Here is an 18485-nt window from a genome sequence, read left to right as displayed (position 1 = left end):
CACGGTATGTGAGGTTAAGCAAAAAATAAACTTGGATTTGATGCAAGCAAACTACAGGGAGAGCGAAGGTTAACTTTACCAGCTTTTCTGACAAAACACTATTCCAAGTCCAGCTGAAAAAGTTTGGAAATAATATCTGCAAACCGTTCCACCCTTCTTGCGCTGCGCACTGGAAAGGAAACAGCACAGTCGGTTTCATTTTGATACTTCTTGTAAACTGACAAAGGAAATAAACTGCCAGCTCAAACCCCCGGTCTGATCTGCGGCATAAAACACAGCTCGACAATCACAAGCTTCATTCCAGGTCAAATGACATAACTGGGAAATTATCAAGTGCTAAAATAACCACTGTTCTGCTGGTGTTTGTTTACAATAAACACAAGCTTCGCTTTCTGACACAAACCCACTAAAACGATTCTCCATTTCACAAAGTCTACAAGTGAGTAGGATCAGCAAAATTATGTAAAACATCCTGCTAGAAGAAGAAATGTAAACTGAGCCACTTACAGAGAGGAGCAGGCTGCCAACTTAATCTGATTCTACGACGACTGTAAACATGTACTTTTGGAACGTGAAACGATTCACATTGCCACAAATGCCGTCAGAGAGAGGCAGCAGCGTGATTAGGTATTCTGCACACGGTAAAAAATCAGGCAGATGACCTGCTGCAGCAAATACCAGATCAGCGCTCGCACACACCAACTGTTTTGACTACAGGCACTTGCTAAGCACCAAGTTTCAGGTCCTACCAGTTGGACACCAGAACTGATCCTGTGCCAAGAATAACAAGCACTGAAAACGGCTGCAGGGTTTTTTACTTTCCTTTTTTGCTTAAATAATTGTTGATACAACTCGAGTAACTGCAGACATGAACCAAAGTGCAAAATTAAAAGCAGCAAAACCCCACAAGTGTATATTTAGAGCAAGATGCTGCATTTTTTCTCTCTGGATTCAGGAAAAAGAAGGAGGGTGTTTGTGTTTCACGCAGTAGGATGAACCTGCTGTTTTCCTGAAAAATCTTTTATTTATGGGATAACTTCGCATTTGCCAGGGCAATTATAAGAGACAGGACAAATAATCCCTAGAATATCACTAAATCACACTTAAATGGCCAAAGCTCTTAAAAATGGCCAAATTCCACAAGAAGCCTCACACTCAGCATTTCCCAGAATATTTCCATTCCTCCTCAGTAGAAAGCATTAAGAAAAAAAAAAAAAAAGAAGTTTCAAACAGAACTCCAGCACAGCAAAAAAACCCTGCTTCAAATAGTGCAAGTAATTACACTAAATATAACATGAAACTGCTGGGTACTTGTCTGCTTCTTTTACAAGGATTTTGAGATCTAAAGATGAAGCTTCAAGGTATCCCTGATGTATCAAAGCAACAGGAAAATGATGGAAGAGTGAATACCTTGCTCTGGTGACAATGTCAGTCTTCACATCACTGAGCTAGAAGACCTGGATTTAACATTGGTGTCAAGGCCTGTTTCTTCAGCTATAAATGGAGATATTAATGACTTAGAGTATTAACTTGATCAAAAAAGAGTTGGAGATTTAAGAAAAGAATTCATCACTTCCTGTAATGACACAATTCCAGACGTGTAATCAGCAATTGCCACCTGACGCACTGCTACAGCAGAAAAGCCTGACAATTTTCAGCTCTAAGTCATACATATTTCCCAGCTCAGCAATGCCAAAAATCCCTGGGCAAAAAAAGAAGTAACAGAGCAAGTGGATCCCAGGTACACACTTACAAGGACAACCCCCACCAGCCTCCTGCACCAGTCCCTTGGCACCGGTCTTACTACTTGCTGACCAGTGCTAAAGGTAGTTCCAGCATTTTGCTGGCAGAGCAAGAAATGCATTTTCAGCCCAAACTCAGAGCAGGTACATCAGGTGAAATGATAAAATACTTTTAGCAATCAGACAACAGTACTTGCCACAGATTACAATTCTGTGGGTGATTCTATGTGTGAAGAGAAACCTTTCATTCAGCTGTTTGTTGGAAGTAAGAAAAAAGCAACTTTACATTTAACACTAAAATATAACAAGATGAATGCCACTTTAAATACAAATTTAAATGCAATTCAACCATTCATTCCTCCAAACACCAAATTTAAATAATTTTACTCCAGACATGCTGTTTCAAACAGAGGTAAATTTAGTACTGTCATCCTCTCACGCTTCGTATTGTGTCACAGACCTGTTCCCTCAGGCCCCAGGCAGGTCTTTCATATGCAAGGTCATCTGATGAAATGTATTTTAATTTGCTCACTTATACTCACCAGAAAATTTTTCACTGTATCTCTAGTTCCATCTTTAATTATATTTACAAAACAATAACAAAAAAAGTAATTTATGTACATTGTTGCTTTAGGAACCCATTGGATGTTTCCTTTCATCTATCATAAAACTATTACAGAAAACAGATACTTCTTCAGTGCTTTACTTAATTCAAACAGATATAATGGCATTTCTTTGTACAGATAAGAAAAGATAAGCCATGGAAGAGTGAGATGGGACTACTGAGGGGTTTGGCAAAAACAGTGCTGTACTACGACGGTGGGAAAAGAGGCTATCTTTTTTAGGAGACTTATGCTCCTGATCTGGTTTTGTGCATAATAGCATGTCAGATTTTATTCAATATCAAGATAACACATCACCAGCTCATTTTATCATTCCTTAGAAGAAACTTGTACAAACCCAGTAACTTTACTGATATTAGCCCAGAATAGCAGCTTTGCAGGACTTGAATATAATCTATTGTTCAAACCTTCTGGCTTTTTCAGCTCTAACTATTATTTGGGATCCAAAACCAGCATCTGGTGAAACAATGTATTTCTTAACAAGCTGCTTTCTAATTAGAAAAATAATGAAGGATGTTTTTGTAAAAATCCATGGGTTTGATCCCTGAATTTGTTCCACCTCTGCTACCAGGCACTTCCCTGCTCCTAAGCGCCGTGTTTCATCCTGTATCCATGTCTACTGCACGACCACAAAAGAGGCGGGATAAGCTCCGTCTATAGGTACATGTGTGACAACTGTCAGCACAAGCATGCTACTGCCACATGAGATACTGCTCTCTGGGACACACTAACTAAGGTGTTCTCTTCACAGCGGCTGTTTTTCACAAAAGCACTGAAATTTCATATTTTGGAACCAACTGCAAAGAATTAAAAATTCTTTGGCAAAAGCGGTATAATCACATAAGCCTTATTTTATCATCATTATTACTACTACTATCGTTATTACAGTAACTATCATCTTTTAGGAAATTCAAAGTTTATGATTTTTTTTACTTGCTTTTCTGTGTTTGCTACTCCTCACGGATATTCCCAGACATCAAATTAATCCCCTTGGAATACTCTGACATCTTTTGATCTGCCCAACTAAGGACATGGTTTTATTCTGAAAATCGAATGAGCTCGTAGTTACATTTTAGTTTGCTTTATCAAACCCTGTTGCAAAAGCAGCATAACTGTCAGTGCAGACCATTTCCTCATTCTAGATGTTATAGATAAATCAGCACACACATCTTTCGGGCACACTATTTGTCATAGGTAATAATAAAATCTATTCCTTAGAATGCTTCAGAATGCCCCTAACACACAGACTCCAAAATGAATGTGCAAAATAATTTCTGAAGAGGTCACTTGCTCATGTTTCCTTCACTACACACAACAGCCTTTACAAACAAGAAACCAAATTCTCAACCTTGTACAGAACAAAACTGAACAGACAACACTGAACGACATACCCAAATACAAAAGTGGGTTTGCAGGGCATTTTTTATGAGTTCCTCTCCCTTAAAAATCTATTGAATTTTGTATTTATATGCAACTTAGGATCTAAAAAGTCACTTTCTACTTTAGCTTGCATCATTTATGACTTCTAACAGTGCAAATTAAAGAAACTCCAACCTACCTGTGCATGAATGAAATATATGCAAATCAGTATCTGAGAGTCCAAGCGACAACTACTTTGCATTCTGCCACTGAATGTGACTCTTAACCATTCTTTACTGCAATGAACTTCATGTAATACAAATTACTTGGTTTGGATAAACCATTTACCTGTTCATAATACAAACAGCTTTCCCATTATTGCCCTGAATGGGAGAGTGTGTTGCAAATCTACAATTTTAAATGTCTGTTCTACCTATATAGATTTCTTTCAAATGGGCCTTTATTAATTTTTTTCAAGGCACTATATAATCAAAAACAAATCAAGGCTTCCAAAATTTGTTGAAGCATGGCCAGTGTTTCAGATGGTTTGTGAAGAAAGGTATTTTCCAAGGCCACACAGCAATTAGAGGGTGGATCTGATTTTAAGGGATTCCAAGTTTACTCACCTACTCATTTTGCCTGTCATGTATGAATGGGGCAGGAATGGCACAGGAGAAAGAGACAGATGATTTCCATTACAACTACCTACCAAGGTGCATGAGCTGCATGATGTGGCACAGCTGTGCAATTCAGCTTTCCCTCCTACCACTTCCAATGCCTTGAACCAGCTGTCATGCAGTGCAGGTGGTTCCAACTTCCTATGCATCCTCTCAGAAGCACACACACGCTGTGTTTTAGAAAAACTTTAAGGAAAAACATAAGCACGTAGACACTCACCAGCTGAAGACTCGGGATATTCTTCCTATGAGGTGTTCTAATTACATTCTATAATTACTTACATAAGCTCATTGGAGGAAAAAAAATCACTTCTCATTAAAACAAGGCATAGCTCAACTCAGAACAATTCTTGCGAGTTTTAACATGGACAGTAAGCAAACAAACCAAGATCATTAGAAGTCCAACTTGCAAGCAAGTCCAAACAAAGGAATCAGTTTTACCTGAAGACATTTAACTGTGAGCTCTCTCCTTCAACAGGAGGTCTCTGAGAATAAACATGAAATAAACATGTTTCCAAGGTATAAAATGTTTGACATGTATCAGTTGGTTTTGATTTAAACCACCTGAGTCACTTGGAGCATAGGTAAAATACTAGGATGATTATTTTCTACCAGGCTTAGCTGAAATTTTATAGGGCCAGAATCTGGCTCCATCCATGCTTGGTGTAACATGTCACTTCAGGTGGGAAGAATGAAAAGTACGTCTGTTCGTCAAGAGATGAGAGTAGCCTTTGGTCAGCCAAGAAATGATTACAGGGGAATAAGCTTGGAAGCTGACAGGAAGAAGAGAAAACAATTTTAAGACAAGGATTTCAAAGTGGGTTATTTATAGAGTCAACACTCAATTATCCATGGTCAGATTATCTGTACCAGAGATGCAGAAACAAATCAGCTCCAGCTGGACTCATTAGCCTAGGTGCAGCTGAGTGCAAATGTTCCTATACTTCTAGGGACAGCATGGGTCCAGAAAACATGCAACAACTTTTTTTCAGCATAAGACTGAAGTCTTTTTTTTTTTATCTAAAGTGAAGCTTGTCTCCATATGGCATTTCCAAAAGCAAGAGCACTGGGGAAAATAGAAAAGACTCCAAAACCTTGCAGCATTACCCCTGTGCTCTGGGTCCCAAGAGTTTTATGAAACGAAGGGCAGTGTTAAGGCTGAGCTGGCTTCATGCACTCCTGCTGTGCTGTGTCAGGGCTGTGTCCTCTGCCTGGGTGCTGGGGAGCTGGGCGCAGACAAGCACAGGATACTTGTGACAAAGCAGGAGCCAGGCACCAGCCAGCATAGCAAACACTGCTAAACCCAAGTACAGCTGGGATGGCCTCCATACAGAGGGACTGAGCTGTGAAATCACTTGAGATTATGATTAACAGTTAAGTCATTTAAACCAGATATTCTAAATAAGGGAAAATTTAAAACTCTAGTGTTTTCCTAACTCTAAGAAAAACACAGCAACAGACAATACCAATCCAGTTTGAAACTGTTTTCCTGGCCACAATGCCAAAAGTGTAATTGTCAGTGAAATAAAAAGGTAGATAGGGAAGGAAATGGAAAAAATCTAACATTATATTTCCTACCCGTCAATTGCTTCCTCTGAATCAGACTATCTGTGTTCATGCCGAAGGGCTGAAACCTTTCTCCATCTGTCAGGAGACAGCAAACTCCAGAAGACACTTTATGCTGTTTAGACTCTTCTGGAAGTTGTCCCTCCTTATCAAATTGATGCTGTTCTAAGTTGAAAGAAATCCTAGTGTTTAGAGGTAACAAGAGATACTTCTAAATTGGAGGAGTCTGAGATTCAGTTTATTTTTTTCCAGCAATTGGAGTCACTTGACCAAAGAGGCAGGGAAAGGACAACAAGCAGGATACTGGCATGAAAAGTCTCAGCTATAATCAGCTGACTCCAGCTTGATTACAGAGGAGGCACTAAACTCTGGATTTGGCAAATGGATCACAGAGCAAGTTTTTTTCTAAAGCTTTTTGCTGAGTCTGCCAGTTGGTAGCTAGACAGTACAGCAGATTCAACCAGCAATGGCTAACAAGCGAACCAAAACCAACCATGCCTGAGCTATCACCCCTGGGATTTGCCTACTTTATCTAAATATTGAGAGAAAAAAGTTTGTTTACACTGAAGAGCACAATGTGTAGCAGAGAATTGCTCGAGTAGTTTCAGATGCTAGCAAGAAACAGAGGGTCACAGAGAGCAGGATGGGGTAGAGGAAGAGATCCCCTATCCCCACTAGAACATCATGGTAATGCTTGAGGAAATCTGCAGGTCCTAAGTCTACAGCCTATCACCCCTCCTTTCCTTCTCTCTAGTCCTGAATGCACTGAATTTCCAGGTTGCTTAAGGTCTGAAAAACAAGTAATTTGAGAAAAACAATAGTTTAAAACCAGAATTCACCATGCTAGGTATTACTTATCAGACCATTCTGGCAGTTGCAGTTATTATTTCTCCTTATATTTTAGATCCCTAAATAGCTATTGCCTAAAAGATGACAGCAGTGGAAATTACAGAAGGTTTATTGTCTTTCTTTGCCATTTTACCTTAGGACATGAAGTTTATTCTCAGTAGTAGGAACTAAGTACATTTTGGAAGGTGTAACATTCAGTGAACAAAAATGGAAAACATATCCTCTGCTGTACAGTATTTGCAGGTCTCATGTACAGTATTTATCTTGGATTACATACTAATGAGGACAGCAGCACAAGCACTGGAAGGGAAAGGGCTTTATTTACTGTAAACAACTGGGAGCAGAGACTGTTAAACATTCAACAATTTGCATCGACAGAAGGTTTAGAAGTTTTCACCTCTTATTTGCTGTAACAAGATTAGGCCAATACTCCCCTCCTTTTTCCTTAAGCCCTATCAAACTAGGAAAGACCATAAATACAAAACCACTGCACTAGCTCACTGCCCTGCTGAAACTCTCAACTGCTGTAAGTTTTAAGGAAAGACACAATATTTCCCCTTCCTGGGGGCTACTGCACAGCAAATTTCTGCCTGTAACTTCCAGGTAGACTGGCTGCCTATCTGTCAAGCACATACACGCAAACCACACTTACATAAACTTTCCGCTCCATTACTGCTCCCCCCACCCCAAGATATCAGTTCTAGCCAGGAACTTGATTAGCAACAGACTGTGAAACACTTCAGAGGTAGCACTTACAAAAGGACAGTGCAATTTTATGGCCTGAAGGCTCCAAAGCAGTGTGGTGGCACTGGGCCTTGTGTGTATGGCTGCAGTCATACTGTGGATCAAACAGAGATGCAATTTCTATTTCTGCTCCACCTCCCTTTCAAAACATTCCTGGCTCATCTCTGGCTTCAAGCTGGCATTAATCCATGTCTGAATGAGGGTGTACGAACAGGGACCGGGCAGACTGTGTAACAACCTTGAGCCTTTCAGCAACTGCTTCCTAGAAGAGGCTGCTCTCGTCCTGCAAGCACAGTGTGTATTGCTGTTCCCAAAGTAGCCTCATAGATTCAGTGTATTCAAAGAGGCTTGCTGAACCTGCTTTCACATGCAATCTTGTTTCACCCTATCCTAGGGACCTCTCTCTTTTTAGTGTTTTTATGCCAGTTTACCAGTCACAAATCTTATACACTCCTTTTTCTGGTTAACTGTAAAATTATTAAATACTGTAGTGATACGGACTAATTTTGTATGACTTCTGTCTTCCTCTTCATAATTATTTGTCAAAATCTGTTACATAGTGAGTTTAGAACAAACTATTCTATACTGGTTTTGTACTTTAAGTAAATATAAGGAAATGCTGGTCAGATACCTCAGGACATTTCTAGCTTTACAGAAATTAGCTCATTTAACAGCACAGTATTTCACAGACTTAGACAGATACAGCCTCTATCAGATAATACTGGTTTCAGGTAAACGAGTAGCTTTTCTCCCACCCCTGAAAACTCTGACGCAGTTTTCTAGTGTCACATAGACATCATAATTATAACCATTAAAAAAATAAAGTAACGGACATACAGGACTTTAAATTTTTCTCCTTCTAAGTGCATTAGTACAAATAGAAGGAGGTTGTAATCCATGCACACAGCAAGTAATTCAGCTGTAATTCATACTACAGCACAGCAGAGGTAAAGTGGTAATGCCGACATTAAACCTGATACTATAAAGCTTGCAGGTAATCTCTCTCTTTCCAAGAACTGCACACTGAGAGACATCAGATATATTTAAAGCATAATTCAGTATCATGAAAGTACTCACTTCCTTTAAATTTAAACTTGCACACCTAGAACTGTATCAAAGCTTCCAAAAGCAAACATTCAGCAACTGACTTGTTCTTTATTTAAAAAGCTCTATGGAATACGTATAAAAGAGTCCTTAAAAAAGTTGACAGCTGCTAACTCAAGAGTCAGCAGTTTCCCATTACAGTGGCACGTTCTATTTAAACTGCTTTGGTACCAACGTCACGTTCTTAATTGAATTAAAAAAGAAACACCTCTGTGAATTACATATTTCTAAGACATCACCTATTACCAATATAATCATGCACAGTTTGCACTACCACATTGTCACATGTGAAAGACATGTGGCAGAGCAAAACACAGAACATACAAATAAACATTATGCGTAAGGGAGAAATCACAGTAACTTTACATGTCTAGCTAAGTTTCCAGTTACCTGCCCCTGTTTTTCTTTGACCTTTCTGAAGCAGCTGCAAGTGGAGCTTAGTGTCTGCTTGCAAGTTAAAAATCTCTGCAGCAATTTGTGCAGATAAAAATAAAAATCACAGACTATATTAGACTCCAAGACTGTAAGCAACATGAGCAATCGTATTTGCACAACAGCATGCTGATATAGTTGGGAAAAAAAAACATATTCATACTGCAGATAAGGAAGGGTCAAAGTTCTGGTTGTGCTTGAAGTTTCAGTATTGGCATTTCCTGTTCCGAGTCCAAAATACACTTAATTAAATCTATTTTGTCCTTACATGCTAAAGTAATGAACTACTATTCACACACCCCCCCATCATATATCTGCTTCTGATTTGCTCACATTCTTATAAACCGTTAGGCCAGTTTTAAAAGGTCTCCAGTCCACAGGAGGCATTGCCATGTCTAGCCACACAGTCCAGGGCTGCACTCAGCCTTCCTGCAGAAAGCTCAGCCCAGGAGGAACCTCCCGGTGTGGGGCAGCAGTTGCAAAGGTACCCTTGTACCCTTTAATGTCTTGGTGAGTTTGTAAACTGTAAGTTGCTGACAGCCCTTGGATAAGTGTCATTTTTCCAGCAGCAGTCAGCTAGCTGAGGGATGCTTTAACACACAGAGCTGACATTACACAGGTATCTAAAACCACGGATGTTTCTCTCCAGCAACAGCTGTGTGCTATAACGTCGTGTGGCTCCCACAGCAGGTTTATCAGGCTGCTTGTCCTTGAGGCAACAAACCAACCCGGGGTCTTCAGTGACCCACACTCACATTCAGACCCCAGTGCAAAACCCAGTCAGCAGCAGCTGTCCCTGTGTGCTGACAAGTTCACCCATGGGCACTCCAGAGCCCATCCCTGGCAGAGGCTGCTGGCTGGCTAGCAGGGTCAGTGGCACCGAGGCTACTGGGAGAGGAGGACTGGTATGGGAGCTGCTGTCCGGGCACACCGGCAGTGGCGAGAAGCGCTCTGTAAACAGCAGACACATCTACTGATGCATGCTCCCAGGGGCACTCAACTGTCTTTTTTCTACCCTCCCTGTTCAATGCAATGAGCAGGAAAAGCCCAAACAGCAAAAAGCTCAGGATTGCACTGTAAATGCAGAAATTTTGATTGTGAAAACCCCGTTTCATTAACCACTTGATTCTTCTCCTGAGAAGTTGTCAGATTTCTAATGTAGTTTAGAAAGGCTTACAGAAAGCAAGTCCTTCAAGCGGACAAGGAGCCAGCAGTACCACAGCTTCACCCACCTCCAGTAATGTTACATGCCCTGTCCTTCTCTTTCAGACTCTAGCACTTACCAAGCTAGACGGAATACACAGTAACCAGCAATCAAAAATTAAGCTTCTGGGGACTAATTGTCTTTGATTTTTATACAGCGGTGTCCAAGTGGACCCAGAATTAATATCCTGTTACAGTCAGCTGCTGGAGAAACACGTAAGTTCTTTATCACCTATTTTTCATCTTACAAGTACTCTATACTCACAAGTACAGATATCAAAGCTATGGTGTCACCACCCAAAATAAAAAGCTGCATCAACAAGTGGAGCTTTTGCTGTAGCACAGCACTGTGTGTTAAAGCATCCCCCAAGCCAAACCCTCAGCTAGCTGACTGCTGCTAGAAACAGCAGCTTCCCCATTAATCAGAAATACTTCCTTTGGCATCACTCAACATTTGGAATGGGAGTATTTTTAATACTTACCCAATGCCATTACAAGTAATTTGTTTCAACCATATTTAAGATGGCAGCCCCATAGCTCTCCCCATATACATGCAACTCCTCTTGCAGCCTAGCTGTGGCTTGTCCACTAAAACCAGCCAAACCACCAAGTTGCAGCAGATCAGCATGGGACCCTAGTTTAAATGTAAATTTATTCTCACAGCTGTGCCCAATATGAAACACACTGACAAATGCAAGCTCACATTGTAAGATACTTACAAATGTTTTAGGATTAAATGCTACATATTTGCACACATGCATGGAGTGACGTTCCCTAGGAAATGAAGATGGAAGATGTTCTCTTGAGTGCCGCGTTCCCCAGCTGCGCACCCTCCCTGGCTCTGCAGGGATCCCAGTGGGGCAGGACTGGGAATGGCCCCAATTTATTCAAGCTTGTTTCTTAATCACAGAATCCTCTGCCTGAGGCCTTGGAAGAAGATAGAATGTGGCTGGGAGTGTGGAAACAGAGAACCAGCAATCTTGGAGATTAGTTATGGTAAGGAAGCTCTTCAGCAGGCACTGTGCATTCCTTCCAGACCAGCTTCAACAGGACAGAAGAACTGGATTCAAGACACCCTGACCCAAAATGGAGCCCAGAAACTTAGCCAACAGATCTTTGAAAGTACCTAACAATGTTGGTCTGTAGGGTTTCTCTAGTTTAATTTGAACATGGGGCTAGAAGTAAAAATAAAACAGACTGTATGTCTGGGACATGCACCTACCTAAGCAAAATAACCCTGAATGCTTCTGGGCTTTGTATGTAGGAAGGCAGTCCCTGCAGGTATACATGCCTCACAGAAGAGACAATCACTGAAAACAAGGAATAATGAAACAAAATAAAATATGGAAGCAGAAATATGCAGAAGAGAAACAAGTAACGGGTATAGAAATAATAGGTAGGTAGTATCAAAATGTAAATAAATAATAAGAAAGAAGTTTAAAAATTACTGGAAAAAAAAAAATCCAGCAAAAATGTAGGCTTATAAAAAGCTTCAGCAAAGCTGAGGAATAGAAGGCTGAAGGAAACTGTAGTTTGTGTGGCACAGCCCCATCATTTTATGGCTAGGATGTTACACACTGCTAATACCTATTCGTACGTCTCAGGTTTGTGCCTGTGGAGCAGCTGTCAAAGCATGCTGTAACACATAATCCAGGGATCCACAGGACTGCAAGGCTGCTGCAAAGTGAGTGGTGATTGCTACCTCACGTGAGTGTGTGATAAAAGCCGTATCACAGGTTTTGAATGGCCAGTAAGTCATTGTGTGGTTCTAAATGTTTAAATTATAACACAGGTCAGGCTAAGGAAGGGTTAACTTCCACACAGACATGCACCAGAATACTGGGGTAAAAGGAAAGAATGCCTGGTAACCCTGTAAAAGTCTAGCAGAATTAAATTCAAATTAATGCTTTTGATATCTGAAAATAAAACCCATCTTCTGAAAAGCAAGGCTAACGTTAGCTTTTGTTTAAGACAGTCAGGATGTTGACAGCTTTTTGTATCTTAGTATTAGGCATCTTAAGTCATCCATCAATAGATTGCCTGAACCAAATGTTTCAGGAAGTGAGAACCAATGCTTTCATTTTCAGTCTAAAAATGAGAATTTATCAACAACATCAAGACACTTGTTTAAATATAAAAGGGCTCCTACAGTTGAGAAGAAGACCAGAAACATTTACCTCATAAAATAACTTCTTTTAAATAGTCTTCCTTGTACAACGCGGCACTAACAAGGACAGTTTGTGCTGATGACAAGCAAGTTCTGCACTCAGAGGAAATACTGCACAGTAAATAATTATTTTCTAACTCTAGAATCTTAATACAGAAGTTACAGCTACAGAACCCACAACATGTAAAAGGTTGAGAACAAAACAAGCCAACAGTTACAACTATAAATCATCATAGGGAATACATGGGAGGGGGAAGGAATTAATTTTTTTAAAGTATCGCTCTCTTTGCTCATCTCCTTTAATTAAGAGACTAAAGAAATAAGAAGTGATTCCTCTGTAACCTGCTTCTTTTCAGCCTATAGATGTGCCTCTAGTAATAGCAGTACTACATAAAAAACATTAAGGAGACTCCTATTTACCAATGTCTGGATGTAGACATTAACTTGCCTGATGTCAACATGAAGTTAGGATATCAAGAGTGTTCTTAATACTATCTTGAAAACAAAACATTTAATCTCTGTAGTTAGTTTTGGACTGATGGAGCTGGGCTTGTGGCTGTTGAAAAAAAACCCAAAAGTGATGCGGCCAGCTGCACTCTACAGTAACTTTTTTGTGCTGTATGTCAGACGACAATTCCCATAGAATTTTCAATAGGAGGCCCCAGATTTAAATATTAAGTGCTTTCCTGATGGACACTGGCACTACCAGACAGCTTGCACATTCAAGCTACTTGAGCCTGGGAACATTTCTTAGTACCCAGTACACAGAGACCGCCTAGTCTGGAATGTGTTCTGGGACTGAAACTCCAAAATGCAGAAGCAAGAGTCTAATCTGCTGGGAGTATCCATGCTTCTTGCTACAGCTAAGCGGGCCTAAAATAGTGCCAAAATTAATTTTGTTTCCTCGTACTGCTAGGTAGGTCAACATGCAGGGCTGGTTTATTTTCCCACCTAGAAACAAGGCTACAGCTTCAGCAATTCAGCACCAGCAACAGAACAGTCTTCAGGCAAAAAACTTAACCTGTCAGAGAAACCGAACTCCAGCATATATATTTGAGTGACAGCTGTATGAAGTGTTTCAAATTTTTCTGTAATTGTGTATTAATCTCACTCTGAGCCCCAAATTGGATTTCTTGTGTTTCAGTGCCATGGATATTTCAGCGCCAAAAGACAGAAAAGGGGTGTTAGAGAAGTGCAAGTCAGAGCACTTGGGAAAGCCAACACTGTACTGATTTCGCCGGCAGAGATTATTTCAGAAATACCTCTAAAACTCTAGGTGACTGTTTCTACAGATGGCTGGTAAAAACTACCAACAGGTATCTTATCTAAACCATATTTATCAGAAAAGAGGAGTGGTGACCCAGATTTCTATGAACTCCAAATATCCTAACTCAACCCCAACAGAGCAAGCATCTGATCCATTTTCAGAAACACACTTTAGGAAGCTGGTTTTCTGGCCTATAAAACACTTCCACTACTCTTAAAGCATCATAGACCTTTATAAACAAATCAAACAATTGTTGTCGTACTAAGAAGTGGTGCTTGACAGGCACTCAGTTATGCTTACAATGCCCTACGGATCAGACTGATGCCTCAGTGCTCTCAGACTTTCACAGCAGCTCCTCCAGAAAAAGGCCATGGCATTCTGGCTTCTTGCTCAGCCTCTTGGAAATGGAAAGTGATGAACATAGGTTTAACTGAGGAGTGCTTTAGTGCAGTACAGTTCTCTCCTAGATCTGTAAATTAGCCTATTATTTCTGGGAAAGCCTAGAAGGCCTGGGATACATCCCTACCCCAAGATACTCCTGCTTGCCCAACACATGCATCTGAGATTTGTTCCTATTTCAGGCATGGGGAGAACTACTCCAATCCCTTTCACTTAATTGCAGTCAGTCCTTGCATGAGGTTTGCCCATTCTTTCCATAGGAGATGTATGACAAACACAGTTCTCTTTCATTCTTCATCAGGCCAAGGTAGTGTTGCCTATTTAGATGTCAACATGCATACAAGCGACATTTTAAAACCGGTTTCAAATACTGCAACAGCATAAGAAAATACAACCTGCCATCTGCTTTCTTAGGGGAAAAAAAAAAGGCATGTTTTCAGAAAGTGTTTGTTTAATGTCTAGCACAGGATTTCTCTTGGTCATGATCCTTAGGGGTTCCTTAAAGGTGAGTTTCTCTTATTAAAATATTGAAGCAACAAACAATGAAATTTTGTTTCCATTTTGAGTTGAACAGTTTTCTTGCTGTAAAACTTCTGAACTATCTAGGTCAGTTGAAGTAGCAAGCAATGACCACATTGTGTTTCCAAAACATAGCTAGAATTAATATTGTACAACCACATAAACCCCAGTCCTTGCTCTCAATTGCTTATAAATGATGATGTCAAACGCTTGCGCACCTCACCAGTGCCATGGAGTTCAGCAGTACTGCTACAGGTGCAGTAACCTGCTTACCTGCTTCTAGGATAATGGATTAAACTAACCAACAAGGAATAACCCTTCCTCCTCCAACATTTAAACCTGCAATTGTTCAAGCAAGCTCATGGAGAGATTCAGTACTTCTCTCACACAACTTCTTCCACTGCTTCAGGGCTCTGAAGCTTTTGAATATCTTTAAAAAATATTTATATGTTAAGTGATACATACAGAGCTAATGAATGCAAAGTAAAATACGCAAAAACAGTGTTTCTATTTCAATGCTGTACACTATAGCAGTTTCCTAAGTTTATTACTTTTGTCCTCATACTCACATAGCTTCCTTAAGGTGTTACATGGAAAAGGTATCAAATACATCATTTAACGGCTTAGAGCAAACAAGAGAAATTTGTTGCTTGATGAGTGCAATGCCACATATATCTTTACAAGCACAATATTACCTTTCTTAGCTGTGCGATTCCACAATCCCTTGTCCTAGTTACTATCTTACTGACTTAATTCAACTAATAATAAAGGATTTATTTCAATTAGCCTCTTAGTCTGGCATTAGAATCAGTGATTTAGATTTAAGTTAAATTCACATGATTTCCACATCCTGTGGGTATGCACATTTTGACAGTACTACAAGAATGTACTGTGAGTTACACAGAAGTTGATTGAAACCATCAAACCAGTATTTAATTGCTTGCTGACATGTACCTCAACACTGGCTTACAAAGAATAGTCCAGAGTGGATTTATCTGAACATATAAAAGTACACTCAGGAAACACACTTTTAAGTCAACTGCATGCATAGAAGGAATACAGGTTTTATTATTATATTTTTAATTCCTGAATCACACATCACAGCTTTTTTCCATTATTTGCCTTGCAATGTAACATCTGTGCAGTCTCATTAAATATATTTGCTCAGATCATGCGCAATAAAAGCAATCCATAAGCAAAATTCACACAGTTTTTGCAGAAACTTGTATTCAACCTATCTCTTCCCTCCTGAATTCAGTGCTGGAGAAGGCAACATTCTGGATATGCATTCCAACAGCCCTCACCATTTTTTCCCCAATTTAATTCTAATTTTCTATAATTTACAACTTTAATCCTATTCAGCCAGAATATATGGAGGTCTAGAGTTGTCCTTCTACACTTTCTATGTCTTTCAATAATATTAACAGGCTTACCCCACATATTAAAATTCACTCTGTACTACATCCCCTTCAAGGCTGTGAATTTCTGTTAGTGATGAACATCCCTTTTTGGTGGATGCCACCACCAATTCTTAGATATATCAACAGTCTGTAGATACCACCTACCAAAAAATACCCAAATCTGACCAAGCGTAGCCCAGAAAAATACCACATTAAGATTAATTCAAACAGTAAATATTTCATCTTCAAGGTCAGGTGTCCTTTTCAAAAGATATGCTTTTAAGATTGCAGTTTAGATAAGACAGGCAGTGCTGATTTAATAATTAATTGCTGCTGCCGTTCCCTCTGTAAGTGCTACTCTGAACCACACATTCTCCCTTCTTTTATCTTGCACCACCTCTGGCAGTCACTTGCTGCCTTGACAGGTGAGCTTAGCTAGCTAAACCATCTGAAAACTACCCAAAGAAAGGGGGGAAAGTGCGAAACTACAAATAAATCAAAGTGAATAGCTTTCTCCTATTATTTAATAGGAACTTGAATAGAGTCACCACAGGGTAAGATGAGCAGTAGCAGTAAAGGTAAGGAAGAGGATCCTAGGCCTGGGCAGGAAGGGCAAGATGGGAGAAGCTGGCTCTGCCCTCCCTGCAGCTGTGTGCAGATGCTCATTAGAGGCCGAATGAGCAACAACCTGACACAGCGAGGTTACAGCCAAAAGAGCTGTAAAAAGAGCACCAATATCACCAACAGCGAAAATATCCCAGAGAGACAATAACATTTTAAAGCAACTGAAGGTGTTGCTGCTGTTGAAACAGGTTCTTGCTTACTTTACAAGGACAGCAGCTGTCACACGACCTGGGGCTGCTCTCACAGCTGAGCCTCCAAACTGTGTTGTCTTCCTCCAATCTATCAACACCTAGCATCGATGCTCAGCGGTTTATTCCCACAAAACATCACTGACCGCTGTACCATTTATAACAGTGTTATTTTGGGAAACAATGGCAAGTGTTGACAGTCTGGCATCAATCACCTGATACTTGTACCGCACTGGTTGGTCTTAGCTAACCTAGCTGCCTGCAGCTACAACCCTCATAGAGTAGAGAAGACACGACAAATGTGGTGAGAATGAGTACCTCTCTCTTCATACAGCAGGATTTTGAGAAACACGATCAGGAGTCTATGAGGAACTGGATACAAAAGGAGAAAAACTCTTCATTATTGCTGGATATCACCAAGAAACAGCGTGCTTCATTTTCAAGCACAAAACAATAGAATAACTTAGAGCTGCTGGGCCTACTGGACACTACAGACAGACTTCCATCCGTGACTTCTACAAACCTAAGAACAGACAATTAGAGACTAATACAGAAGCACAGGGATTTTGTTATAATTTTGTTATAATGCTTCTATATTCAGTGTACCTTGCTAGACCTGGCAAGGTCTTTCAATCTGATCTTTCAATGCTGCCATGCCTCACTTATAAATCTAACGCATTTCATCACAAGAACTATTAATCCAGTCACTGAAAATTCTCTAGAACCTAAACTTTAAAACAGGAACATTTTGCATGTTTACTTTGCCCCAAAGTTTTGAAGAAAAAGATGAATTGGAAATACAACAGTTTATTTTCTCTCTTAATTAAAACCAGTTTTTCTAGTTAAATAGAGAATTTAAACCCTAAAATCTCGCCACATTAAAACAAACTGGTTTTGCCATATTAAACCAGTAAATCAGCATGGAATAAATGCAACATAGGTTATCCATCAAAAGAAAAACAGTATGAAGGAGAGTGATGGATTGCAATCAAGGTTAAAAAAGCAAACTGCTACAATATGAGAACTTTTCTGTAAATGGCTAATTAACAAAAACACAACCAAACATGACTGCAATTAACCTTTTACTCTAGATTAATATCGACTAAGATGAAACATATTTTAATGCAAGAGTGTGGGTTACATTTTAAAGTAGTTTAGTAATTTTTGCCATCGGTACAATCTAATGTTTCTAGGAATGCAAGTTATTTTTATTAGGCAGCCAGCTGCAGACATGTCTGGAACTACATTAAGTTCTGGAAAAACTGGGAAAATCACCATTCATATGCTTTCAAAAGCTTCCCAAACACGTGAATGGAGGCTGTGTTTGGATGGCAAAAGTCAAATAATTTTGAAACTAGATTAAAGGAAGGAAGTAATGAATTATTTGCAATACAACTTTCTATTTCACATAAAACTGCTTGTGCCTACTGACCAAGATTTGGTCCATGCTTACAAGCAGGTGCTAGTACAATAATGTATTATGAAATAATCTTTAAGCAATTAACTACGAGCAACTGCTTTAAGGAACATCTTTCACTCAGCACTAGGAAAGGCAGTGCTGATTAATGGGGAGAGGCACTGCTCGGCCAGTGGAGTCCCACAGCATGGAGGAAGCAGTGAAC

General features: G+C 39.8%; 1 protein-coding gene across 6 annotated transcripts in view; it reads right to left on the bottom strand.

Moving 5' to 3' along the window:
• Positions 1 to 18485, bottom strand: part of ATXN7L1 (ataxin 7 like 1) — a 113996-nt gene that overhangs the window by 38701 nt on the left and 56810 nt on the right. Inside the window, exon 1 of one of the 6 annotated variants that reach the window (XM_065666176.1) lies at positions 508 to 603. The exons of 4 other annotated variants lie outside the window; for them this stretch is intronic. The gene's annotated coding sequence lies outside the window, so the exon portion shown is untranslated. Of the gene's footprint in view, positions 1 to 79; positions 170 to 507; positions 604 to 18485 lie in introns of those variants that run through there. One more of the 6 variants, XM_065666182.1, reaches the window with a different exon arrangement.

Source organism: Lathamus discolor, chromosome 1 (genome assembly GCF_037157495.1).
Source record: "Lathamus discolor isolate bLatDis1 chromosome 1, bLatDis1.hap1, whole genome shotgun sequence".
Taxonomy (NCBI): Eukaryota; Metazoa; Chordata; class Aves; order Psittaciformes; family Psittacidae; genus Lathamus; species Lathamus discolor.
Note: the sequence above shows the minus strand (reverse complement) of the source record. Positions and strands in the feature narration are given on the sequence as shown.